Genomic DNA, 12,920 nt, shown 5'->3' on the forward strand with positions numbered 1-12,920 from the left:
TCTCCCCCTTTTAGACTGTGAGCCCACTGTTGGGTAGGGACTGTCTCTATATGTTGCCAACTTGTACTTCCCAAGCGCTTAGTACAGTGCTCTGCACACAGTAAGCACTCAATAAATACAATTGATTGATTGCTTGGGAGGATACAAGATGATCAGGTTGTCCCACGTGGGGCTCACGGGCTTAATCCCCACTTTACAGATGAGGTAACTGAGGCACGGAGAAGTTAAGTGACTTGCCCAAAGTCACACAGTTGACAAGCAGTGGAGCCAGGATTAGAACCCATGACCTCTGGCTTCCGAGCCCGTGCTCTTTCCACTGAGCCACACTGCTTCTTGGCACATAGTAAGTTCCACCATTATTGTTATTATTATTATTATTAGCATTTCCAGGGCTCCACAGTTTAAGAAAGATGCAAAGAACTGGGAGATGATTCAGGTGATTAACGGGCAGCAGCAAGTCAAGGGGCAGCAGAGGCAGACAACGAGGTTAAGTGTGGAAGAAAGTTTGGGGGAGAATAGAGAGGCAGCTACAGGTACAGTTGGGGTAGTATCAGCAATCACTGGGGGAACCTACCAGAATCTCCACTCCTCACTGTTCTAGGCAACAAACCTTACCTCCAACTGCCCCAGACTCACCAGGGTTGTGAAAAACTGAAAGCCTTCTGCTTCCCATATAGGCTGTAAGGTCACTCTGGGCAGGGAATATGTCTGTTTACTGTTATAGCCTGCACCCTCCGCTCTCCTGCTGCTAATCTCCTCACTGTGCCTCAATCTCACCTGTCCTGCCATTGACCCCCGGCCCATGTCCTTCCCCTAGCCTGGAATGCCCTCCCTCCACACATCTGCCCAGCTAGCTCTCTTCCTCCCTTCAAAGCCCTACTGAGAGCTCACCTCCTCCAGGAGGCCTTCCCAGACTGAGCCCCCTTTTTCCTCTCTTCCTCCCCATCCTCCCCCCGCCCTACATCCTTCCCCTACCCACAGCACTTGTATATACATGTACAGATTTATTACTCTATTTATTTTAATTGTACATATTTACTATCCTATTTTGTTAATGATGTGCATATAGCTATAATTCTATTTGTTCTGATGATTTTGACACCTGTCTACATGTTTTATTTTGTTGTCTGTCTCCCCCTTCTAGACTGTGAGCCCGTTGTTGGGTAGGGACCGTCTCTATATGTTGCTGACTTGTACTTCCCAAGTGCTTAGTACAGTGCTCTGCACACAGTAAGCACTCAATAAATATGAATGAATGAATGAATGCACTGTGGTTTCCCACTAGACTGTTAGTTCATTGTGGGCAGGGAACGTGTCTACAAACTGTTATATTGTACTCTCACAAGCTCTTAATACTGTGCTCAATAAGCACTTAATAAATACCCTTAATTGATTGATTGATTGTGGTCATCAGCTGTGACTGGTCAGGGAATAACTTGTACTTCCCAAGTGCTTAGTACAGTGCTCTGCACACAGTAAGCGCTCAATAAATATGATTGATTGATTATCGTCTACAGTCTAAATTGTCATTCTGAACCTTTCTCTCCACTCCTCAAAAACTTTCAATGCTAAACTCGTTCACTTCCATATCAGAAATGAGGATTTCTGTTTTGGCCATTTTGAGCTGGAGAATCCAGCGGACCATAATAATAATTGTGGTATTTGTTAAACGCTTACTGTGTGCTGGGCATTGTACTAAGCACTGGGGTGGATACAAGCAAATTGGGTTGGACACAATCCCTGTCCCAAGTGGGGCTCACAGTTTCAATCCCCATTTTATAGATGAGGTAACTGAGGCTCAGAGAAATGAAGTGACTTGTCCAAGGTCACAAAGCAGACAAGTGGCAGAGCCAGGATTAGAACCCAGGTCCTTCTGACTCCCAGCCCACACTCTATCCACTACTCCATGCCTCCTGTCCAGGTACAGATGTCCTAGAAGTAGGAAGAAAGATGAGATTGCAGAGGACAGGGATTGGGGAGACAAGGTCGACTTGAGAACCAACCCCATAGAGGTGGTAGTTGAAACCATGGAAATGGATGAGTTCCCCAAGGGAAGGATCATCCAAGCAGCACAGTGAAGAATGAAGGCTGGGACAGAGGAGAGATTGTAGGCAATCGATCAATCAATTGAATTTATTGAGTATTTACTATGTGCACAGCACCGTACTAAGCCCACACTGCTTCAACAGTTTACCCATCACAATCGGCAAAACCACTAGCCTCCTTACCTCTGAATCCCGCAAATTTGGCATGACCCTTGACTTCTCCCTCTCTTTCAAACCGCTCAGTGTGTTGCTGAAGCCTGTCAGTTCCTCCACCACAATATTTGCAGCACTGTTTATTTAGTCATTGTAGCGATTTTTAAATTTGTTTTAATTTGTGTTTATTTTTATCCTGAACTTTGCTGGTATTGTTCTCCGGATCTTTCTTTCCTCCCATGAACTGAAAGCCCCATAAGGGACTGCTGTCTTGTCTGAGAGCCCCTTCCTCTCTGTCCGTCCAGACTGCTACCACATTAATGCAGGCACTTATCCTATCCTGCCTTGTTATTGTATCGGCCTCCTTGCTGATCTCCCTGCCTCCTGTCTCTCTCCACTACAGTCCATACTTCACTCTGCTGCCCAAATCGTTTTCCTTCAAAAACGTTCAGACCATGTTTTTCCACTCCTCAAGAACCTCCAGTGGTTGCCCATTCACCTCCACATCAAACAAAAACTCATCACCATTGGCTTTAAAGCACTTAATCACCTTGCCTCCTCCTACCTCACCTCACTAGTCTCCTACTACGACCCAGCCCGCACACTTCATTCTTCTAATGCTAACCTTCTCACTGTATCTCGATCTCGTCTATCTCGCCGCCGACCTCTCGCACACATCCTACCTCTGGTCTGGAATGCCCTCCCTCCTCATATCAGACAGATAATCGCTCTCCCCCACCTCGAAATCATATTGAAGGCACATCTCCTCCAAGAAGCCTTCCCTGATTAAGCCCTCCTCTCCTCTTCTCCCATTCTCTTCTGCGCCGCTCTTGCTTGCTCCTTCATTCATCCTCCCTCCATCCCCGCAGCACATATGTATATATTGTAATTTATTTATTTATTCATATTAATGTCTGTCTCCCCCTCTAGACTGTGAGTTCCTTGTGGGCAGGGAATGTGTCTGTTTGTCATTATATTGTACTCTCCCAAGCAATTAGTACAGTGCTTTGCTACAGTAAGTGCTCAATAAATACGACTGAATGAATGAATGAATCCGACCTAATAATTCTGTATTTAGCCCAGAATTTAGCATAGTGTTCAGCATGGAAGAAATGCTTACTAAATACCATTGCTATTACAATGTAACCACCTCCTCCACAAAATCCAACCCACCGTGGAGAGGGGAAACAGGCAGGAGCAGGGAAATGCCTCCTGAGAGTATGCCATTAGTAGTTACTCCTGAGCCTAGTTTAAGTTACTATTGTACAACTACTACTGTGGCTTAACACTTTTTCTGAGTAAATACTGGGTATCTGGTTATATAATTATTAAGAGTTTTCTATGTGCCAAGCACTGTACTAAGCGCTGGGGTAGATAGCCACGGTGTCTTTGCAATATGTGTAGGTGCTACTTATTCGGCAACTCGCCAGCCGAGAGGGGGTAGTTGGTGATTGGCATTCTTCCAAAGCTCAGTAGCCAGCACTTGGGACTCAGAACTGGCTAGCTAAACCCAGATAATAATAATAATAATAATAATAATGGTATTTGTTAAGCACTTACTATGTGCAAGACACTGTTCTAAGTGCTGGGGTAGATACAAGGTTATCAGGTTGTCCCACGTGGGGCTCACAGTCTTAGTCCCCATTTTACAGATGAGGTCACTGTGGCCCAGAAAAGTTATGTGACTTGCCCAAAGTCACACAACTGACAAGTTGCAGAGCCAGAATTCGAACCCATGACCTCTGACTCCAAAGCCCGGGCTCTTTCCACTAAGCCATGCCTTCCGGGAGTTCCAAATCCATGCGTCATGAGAAGGAGGAGAAAGAGAAGGAGAGAGCTCACATCTCCTTTGTACTTTGTAATTTGTACTTCCCAAGCACTTAGTACAGTGCTCTGCACATAGTAAGCGCTCAATAAATACGATTGATGTTGATCTCCTCCTGCCTTCCTTCCCAGCCAACCCAGGTGGATATTATCTGCCCATTGATAATGGCCCTTCAGATCCTGCTTACCCCATGAGCCAGTCTCTGGTTCCAGTCCTATGTTATACCTTAGTTCTCTCCTTGAGTGCTGGGTGGAAATTGTCTGAAAGTGATAGGAAAATTACAAAGCCTCCTTTTGATTATGGTATAATGTCTCTGATATAATATTCTGGGTACTTGTTTTCCCTTCATTTTCCTTTCTACAACCTAGTCCTTATTGAATATGGATTAATTTTTTGTTCCTTTTCACCTTCCAGAGAAGCCATCAAGCATCATTTTAATAATTATAACGATGGCATTTATTAAGCGCTTACTATGTGCAAAGTACTGTTCTAAGTGCTGGGGAGGTTACAAGGCGATCAGGTTGTCCCACAGGGGGCTGACAGTCTGAATCCCCATTTTACAGATGAGGTAACTGAAGCACAGAGAAGTTAGGTGACTTTCCCAAAGTCACACAGCTGGCAATTGGCCGAGCCAGGATTTTCAAGCACTGATAGTTAATCGAAAATATCATGACACCCATTTATCTCTTTTCTTTTCTCCTTCTACTTCTTAAACTTTTGGTTTGTTGTCCATTGCATTTTTCTCATTCTTTCTGTGGACTATGACAACTGTATTTTGTGGGTTAAAAAAACCTTTGCATTCATTCATTCACTCATTCATTCAATCGTATTTATTGAGCACTTACTGTGTGCAGAGCACTGTACGAAGCACTTGGGAAAGTACAATGCAGCACTAAAGAGAGACAATCCCTGCCCACAGTGAGCTCATAGTCTAGAGGGGGGAGACAGACATCAAGACAAGTTAACAGACATCAATATAAATAAATAAAATTACAGACATATATGTAAGTGCTGTGGGGAGGGGAGTGGGGGGAGAGCAAAGGGAGCAAGTCAGGGTGATGCAGAAGGGAGTGGGAGTTGAGGAAAAGTGGAGCTCAGTCCTGGAACACCTCTTGGAGAAGATATGCCTTCGGTAAGGCTTTGAAGCAGGGGGAGAGTAATTGTCTAGCAGATTTGAGGAGGAGGGCGTTCCAAGCCAGAGGTGGGATGTGGGCCAGGGTCAGTGGCAAGGCAGGCAAGATGGAGGCACAGCAAGAAGGGTAGCACCAGAGGAGCAAAGTGTGTGGGCTGGGTTGTAGAAGGAGAGAAGCGAGGTGAAATAGGAGGGGACGAGGTAATGGAGTGCTTTAAAGCTAATGGTGAGAAGTTTTTGTTTGATACAGAGGTGGATAGGAGACCACTGGAGATTTTTGAGGAGGGGGGTGACATGATCTGAACGTTACTGTAGAAAGATAATCCAGGCAGCGGAGTGAAGTAAGGACTGGAGTGGGGAGAGGCAGGAGGTTGGGAGGTCAACAAGGAGGCTTATGCAGTAATCTCGGCAAGATAAGATGAGTGATTGTACTAATGTGGTAGCAGTTTGGATGGAGAGAAAAGGGCGGATTTTAGCAATGTTGTGAAAATGAGATCGACAGGATTTGGTGACAGATTGGATATGTGGGTTGAATGAGAGAGTGGAGTCAAGGTCAATGCCAAAGTTAAGGGCTTGTGAGACGAGAAGGATGGTGATGCCGTCTACAGTGATGGGAAAGTCTGGGAGACGTCAGGGTTTGGGTGGGAAGATAAAGAGCTCTGTTTTGAACATGTTAAGTTTGAGGTGACGGGGGACTTCCAAGTAGAGATGTCTGAAGGCAGCAGGAGATGCGAGCCTGGAGAGAGGTAGAGAGATCAGGGAAGGAGATGTAGATTTGGGTATCATCCACACAGAGATGGTCGTTGAAGCCTTAGGAGCGAATGAATTCTCCAAGGGAATGAGTGTAGATGGAGAATGGAAGGAGACCAAGAACTGAACCTTGAGGGGCCCCCACAGTTAGGGGGTGGGAGGAAGAGGAGGAGCCTGTCTGTGAAGGAGACTGAAAGTGAATGGCCAGAGAGATAAGAGGAGAACCAGGAGAGGACAGAGTCAGTGAAGCCACGGTTGGATAAGGGGTCAAAGTGTCAAAGGCAGCTGAGGGGTTGAGGAGGATTAGGATGGAGTAGGAGCCATTGGATTTGGCAAGAAGGAGGTCATTGGTGACCTTTGAGAGGTCGATTTCAGTGGAGTGAGGGGGACAGATGCCAGATTGGAGGGGGTCCGGGAGAAAACTGGAGGAGAGGAACTTGAGACAGCGGATGTAGACGACTCGCTCAAGGAGTTTGGAGAGGAAAGGTAGGAGGGAGATGGGATGATAACTGGAGGGAGCTGTGGGGGCAAGGGAGGGTTTTTTGTATTTATAAGTATATTATTAAGACTTTTGTACTGCTTAGTTCTCCCTCAATTATATTATTAAAACAGTTTCAGAAAAACTTGACACGTCTCTGCATTTGCCCCGATTATAGTCTCAGACTGTATGACCTCTGGCCAAGTGCAAGGACAATAACTGTCTATTAAATTTCCACCCACCAGCTTTTATCCCCAGCGTTCTCAAAGGCTAAATCCTACTGATGAGAACTCTGCTAACATACTCAGTGTGAGTGACTTTACTTAAAATATCATCTTTTGCCACTTCTTTTGGAAAAAATTTTTGTGTTTAACAAATTTCATGGTGAAAAGATTTCCTAGTCAAATTTTCAAAGAGCACATGATGTGCCTCCAAGTCTCTATGAAGTATTCCATGAAATCTAGTCTTTATGCTTGAAGTTTAGCTGCAAGTAAATACCAAGATGTTCTAGTTTTTTGTACTAGCTTTTTGGGGGTTTTTATGGTATTTGTTAAGTGTTTACTATGTGTCACGCTCTGTTTAAAGCACCAGGGTAGATACAAGGTAATCAGGTTGGACACAGAACCTGTCCCACACAGTCTCTGTCCCACACAGAGCTCATAGTCAACTAGGAAGGAGAAGCGAGTCATCAATCAATCAATCGTATTTATTGAGCGCTTACTTTGTGCAGAGAACTGTACTAAGCGCTTGGGAAGTACAAGTTGGCAACATATAGAGACAGTCCCTACCCAACAGTGGGCTCACAGTCTAAAAGGGGGAGACAGAGAACAAAACCAAACATACTAACAAAATAAAATAAATAGAATAGATATGTACAAGGAAAATAAATAAATAAATAGAGTAATAAATATGTACAAACATATATACATATATACAGGTGCTGTGGGGAAGGGAAGGAGGTAAAATGGGGGGATGGAGAGGGGGACGAGGGGGAGAGGAAGGAAGGGGCTCAATATGGGAAGGCCTCCTGGAGGAGGTGAGCTCTCAGTAGGGCCTTGAAGGGAGGAAGAGAGCTAGCTTGGCGGATGGGCAGAGGGAGGGCATCATTTTTTGCAGCTGAGGAAAATGAGGCACAGAGACTGTAGACTGTAAGCTCGGTGTAGGCAGGAAATGTCTGTTGATTCATTCACTCATGCAATCGTATTTATTGAGCACTTACTGTGTGCAGAGTACTGCACAAAACACTTATTATCTATTGTTTTCTCCCAAGCGCTTTAAGTGCTCTGCACATAGAAATCACTCAGTAAATATGATTGAAGGAATGAACAGTATATATATGTACATAGGTGTTGTGAGGTTGGGACTGGGGAGACTTATCAAAGTTATAGTGGGTACAGGACTTAAGTGAGTAGGCAATGTAGAAGGGGGCGAGAAAATAGGGAGAGGAGATGAGAGTTGGCAACATAACATAATGTTGGCAACATTATGTTGCCAACTTGTACTTCCCAAGCGCTTAGTACAGTGCTCTGCACACAGTAAGCGCTCAATAAATACGATTGATTGATGAGAGATTAGTCAGGGAAGGCTTCCTGGATGAGAAGCAGCGTGGCATAGTGGATAGAGCACAGGCCTGAGAGTCAGAAGGTCATGGGTTCTAATCCTGGCTCCACCACTTGTCTGCTTTGTGACCTTGGGTAAGTCATTTCACTTAATCTGTGCCTCAGTTACCTCATCTGTAAAATGGGGATTGAGGCTATGAGCCCCACATGGGACAGGGACTGTGTCCAACCCGAAATGCTTATATCCACCCCAGTGCTTAGTACAGTACCCAGCACATAATAAGCGCTTAACAAATACCATAATCATTTTTATTAGTTTCTGTGCCTTATTTACCTCACCTGTAAAATGGGGATTAAGGCTGTGTGTCTTAGGTGGGACAGGGACTGTGTCCCACCTTATTATCTTGTACCTACCTCAACGCTTAGTACAGTGCCTGGCACGTAGTAAGCACTTAACATACACCATAAAATAGAGGAATGAATTTAGGGATGAGCAGCCAGTAATGGGTTTCTGAAGGGGAAAATTGAGCTATAGAGAGGAAAGGTAAGGAACGTAGATGGTGCAAGCCCTAAGCAAAGTGATGAATGACAAGGCTTTGCACACAGTAAGCACTCCATAAATACAATTGAATGAATGAATGAATGAAAAAGAGAGCAATCGTCACACAACTGTTGCTCCAAAAATTCTGTTGTCATTGTTGGAAAAGAATACTAGCTTGAATGAACCGTTGTCAGAACCAGTAGTGGCATTTCATGTGTTCTTAGGTCTTTAGGTTCAGTAATGATTAATCAATCAATCAACCAACCGTATTTATTGCGCACTTACTGTGTGCACTTACTATTTGAGAGTGTACCATATAGCAGAGTTGGTAGACACATTCCCTGCCCACAACAAGCTTACAGCGCAGAGGGGGAGACTGACATTACTATAAATAAATAGGCAGAAAAGTGCATAGAATTTTCTTGAATGCTTTGATAAAAGCCAACAAAGTAGAGAATTTAATAATAATAATAATGATGGTATTTGTTAAGCGCTTACAATGTGCGAAGCACCGTTCTAAGCACTGGGGGGGATACAAAGTGATTAGGTTGTCCCACGTGGGGCTCACAGTCTTCATCCCCATTTTACAGATGAGAGAACCGAGGCACAGAGAAGTTAAAAGTGACTTGCCCAAAGTCAAACAGCTGATAATTGGCGGAGCTAGGATTTGATCCCATGACCTCTGACTCTAAAGCCTGTGCTCTTTCCACTGAGCCACGCTGCTTCTCTAAGGAAGCATTCCCCAATCAATAATAATAATAATGGTGTTGGTTAAGCACTTATTATGTGCCAAGCACTCTACTAAGCCCTGGGATAGATAAAAGATAAACAGGTTAGACACAGTCCCTGTTCCACAAAAAATTCCTACAAGGAAGTCTAATTAGGAGGGAGAACAGGTATTGAATCCCCATTATATAGATGAGGAAACTGAGGCACAGAGAAGTGGTTTGCTCAAGGTCCCACTGCAGGCAGGTGACAGAGCTGGGATTAGAACCCAGGTCCCTGACTCCTTAGGCCCAAGCTCTTGACCACCTTCCTGGTCATACTATCCCATCAGCCCCCCTTTGTACTTACTTGTTTATCTCCTTATTCATTTCATTTCGTTATTTATTTTATTTCCCACTTTTGCTTTCACCAGTTGAATCTTTGCTCCTATTTTTGTTCCTAGTGCAGGTTCGACATTTGCGCCCATCAGTCTCTCCCACTAGATCATAAGCTCCTCAAAGGAAGACAGCACCAAGCCTTTACCTCTTAGCACATTCCCAAGCGGCTAATACAATGCTCAGAACCCAGAAGGCACTCGATAAATACTGATGTTGAAGATGATGATGATAATGACCAATCAATCAATCAATCAATGGTATTTATTGAGCATTTGCTGTGCGCAGAGCACTGAACTAAGCGTTTGGGAGAATATAATACAACAGAGTTGCTAGACACATTCCTGAGAAGCAGCATGGCCTAGTGAATAGAGTGCAGGACTGGGAATCAGAAGGACCTGTGTTCTAATCCCAGCTCTGCCACTTGTTTTCTGTGTGACACTGGGAAAGTCACTTCTCTTCTCTGTGCCTCAGTTACCTCATCTGTAAAATGGGGATTGAGACTGTGAGCCCCATATCAGACAAGGGACTGTGTCCAACCTGATTTGCTTGTATCCACCCAGGGCTTAGTACAGGTGCCTGGAACAGAGTAAGCACTTAACAAATACCGTAATTATTATTATAATACAACCGAGTTGGTAGATATGGAAGGGGAGGCAGACATTCAAATGAATTATGGATATGTACATGATAACAATTACTATAATAATTACAGTACTTGTTAAGCGCTACTATGTGCCAAGCACTGTTCTAAGTGCTGGGGTATATATAAGTTAATCAGGTTGGACACAGTCCCTGTCTCACGTTGGACTCACACTTTTAATCCTCATTTTTACAAATGAGGTAACTGAGGTCCAGAGAAGCAGCATGGCTCAATGGAAAGAACACGGGCTTTGGAGTCGGAGGTCAGGGGTTCAAATCCCAGCTCCGCCACTTGCCATCTGTGTGACTTTGGGCAAGTCACTTAACTTCTCTGGGCCTCAGTTATCTCATCTGTAAAATGGGGATTAAGACTGTGAGCCTCTTGGGACAACCTGATCACTTTGTAACCTCCCCAGTGCTTAGAACAGTGCTTTGCACATAGTAAGCACTTAATAAATGCCATTATTAATAAATGCCATTATTAAGTGAAGTGACCTGCCCAAGGTCACCCAGCAGACATGTGGTGGAGCCGGAATTAGAACCCAGGTCCTTCTGATTCCCAGAATTAAGCTCTATCCATTTAAGCCACATACATGAGTTCTGTGAGGCTGAGGGTGGGGTGAATATCAACTGTTGAAAGAGTACAGATCCAAAAGCATAACGACACAGAAGGGCGAGGGAGTCGGGGAAATGAGAGGGTTTATTCAGGAAAGCCTCTTGGAGGAGATGTGATTTCAGTAAGGCTTTGAAGTTGGAGAGAGTAGAAGTCTGGCAGATATAAAGGGGAAGTGAGCTCCAGTCCAGGTATCAATATAAATAATATTTAGTGCCAGACATATCCCTGTTCATCTGGAACAACAGAGCATCCGGGAGAGTGGGAGAGACAGAGGAGGAGGAGCTTTTGAGGCCAAGGTTGCCACAAGGCAAGCTGGGATCATGGGGCAGTACAAGTCTGGGAACTGGCTCTGCCCTACGAAAAACAGGTCATGAAAACCTTAGTTCAAACCATATTGTTCTGCCTTATTGAGGAAAGTGATGCAGACCAAACTGACAGTCATTCATTCATTCACTCATTCATTCAGTTGTATTTATTGAGCGCTTATTGTGTGCAGAGCAGTGCCCTAAGGCTTGGGAGAGTACAATACCCATCCCAACTCTAACTGATGAAGACAAAAAAGATGGAGTAGAGTATTGCCTCATTTGGTGAGACTAATTACACATTCCTGGGAAGCAGCGTGCCTCAGTGGAAAGAGCCCGGGCTTTGGAGTCAGAGGTCATGGGTTCGAATCCCGGCTCCACCACATGTCTGCTGTGTGACCTTGGGCAAGTCACTTAACTTCTCTGAGCCTCAGTTACCTCACCTGGAAAATGGGGATTAAAACCGTGAGCCCCACGTGGGACAACCTGATCACCTTGTACCCCCCCAGCGCTTAGAACAGTGCTTTGCACATAGTAAGCGCTTAAATGCCATCATTATTATTATTATTATACTTAAGTATGAGAGAACAACAGTACGGGTAGGAGATGGGTGGCAGCAATGCTCCTCCCCTTGGGCTAACCCTTACCATCTGGGCTGCCTAGGAGATTCTGGTCATTGGTCACTGGTCTTTGCTCGCCCTGAGTCTCTCATGAGGCAGTAAAGCCAAACCAGTCGTTCTCTTGCAGATATTTCTTTTTCTGGGATGTTTATGATTTGGTGTATCTCCTCCGAAGCTTGGAACCTTGCTATTAACATAGCGCCATTAAGATAATGGGCAAATATTTGCTGCTGATGAAAAATGACTCACTGTAATTTGAGTCATTTTCCTTAGTGTTCTCTATTTTACAAGTTAATGGACTCCAATTCTACTACTGACCTCTACATAGAGTGTCTGATGGGAGTGGGGAGTGGAGAAGAGGGAGGGGGAGGAGGCAGAATTTTCTTTTTCTGCATGTCAGGGAAGGATTATGTATGGACCAGTGGAAATGAAGAGGAGAGTCATCAGTGTGCATGCCCAGAGGATTTCTCTCCAAGAAACTCCTTACTTCACCCTCATGCTCCCCAAGACTATGCAGCCCCAAGAGGAAGGGCATCATCCAAGCCTGAAAGATTGGATTTGGAGAAGAATACAGTGGACCTCGCCAGTGTGATGTCATTGTGAAACTGCTTTGATTCTTTTTGAGGGTGGAGGCTGGGGGAGGGGGTACTTAGGAAATATCAAACTGAGTACAGCACCTCAGCTCCTCACTAAGTTCCAGTGAATATTAGAACATCCTAAATCAGTAAAAAAGCTTTTCTTATAGCCCAAGCAATTTTCAAGATTAGCCAAGATATCTCTGAGTTTGCCATTTGTAGTTAGAAAATGTTTTTCATCTTTTTATGAATATTAAAATGAACAAACAAGGAAAGTAAAATATTGTCAACTACTACATAAGCCCCCTTGCTGACTTCACCGCCTCTTGTCTCTCCCCACTTCAGTCCATACTTCACTCTGCTTCCCCGATCATTTTTCTGAAGAAGCGTTCAGTCCGTACCTCCCAACTCCTCCAAAACCTCCAACGGTTATCATCTACCTCCTCATCAAACAGAAACTCCTGACCGTTGACTTTTAGTCACTCAATCAGCTCTCTCCTTCCTACCTAATCTCGCTGATCTCCTACTACTCACTCTCTGCCTCTAATTCCAATCTGTTCTCTGAGCCTCAGTCCCATCTAT

This window comes from Tachyglossus aculeatus, chromosome 2, assembly GCF_015852505.1.
Source record: "Tachyglossus aculeatus isolate mTacAcu1 chromosome 2, mTacAcu1.pri, whole genome shotgun sequence".
NCBI classification, from domain to species: Eukaryota; Metazoa; Chordata; class Mammalia; order Monotremata; family Tachyglossidae; genus Tachyglossus; species Tachyglossus aculeatus.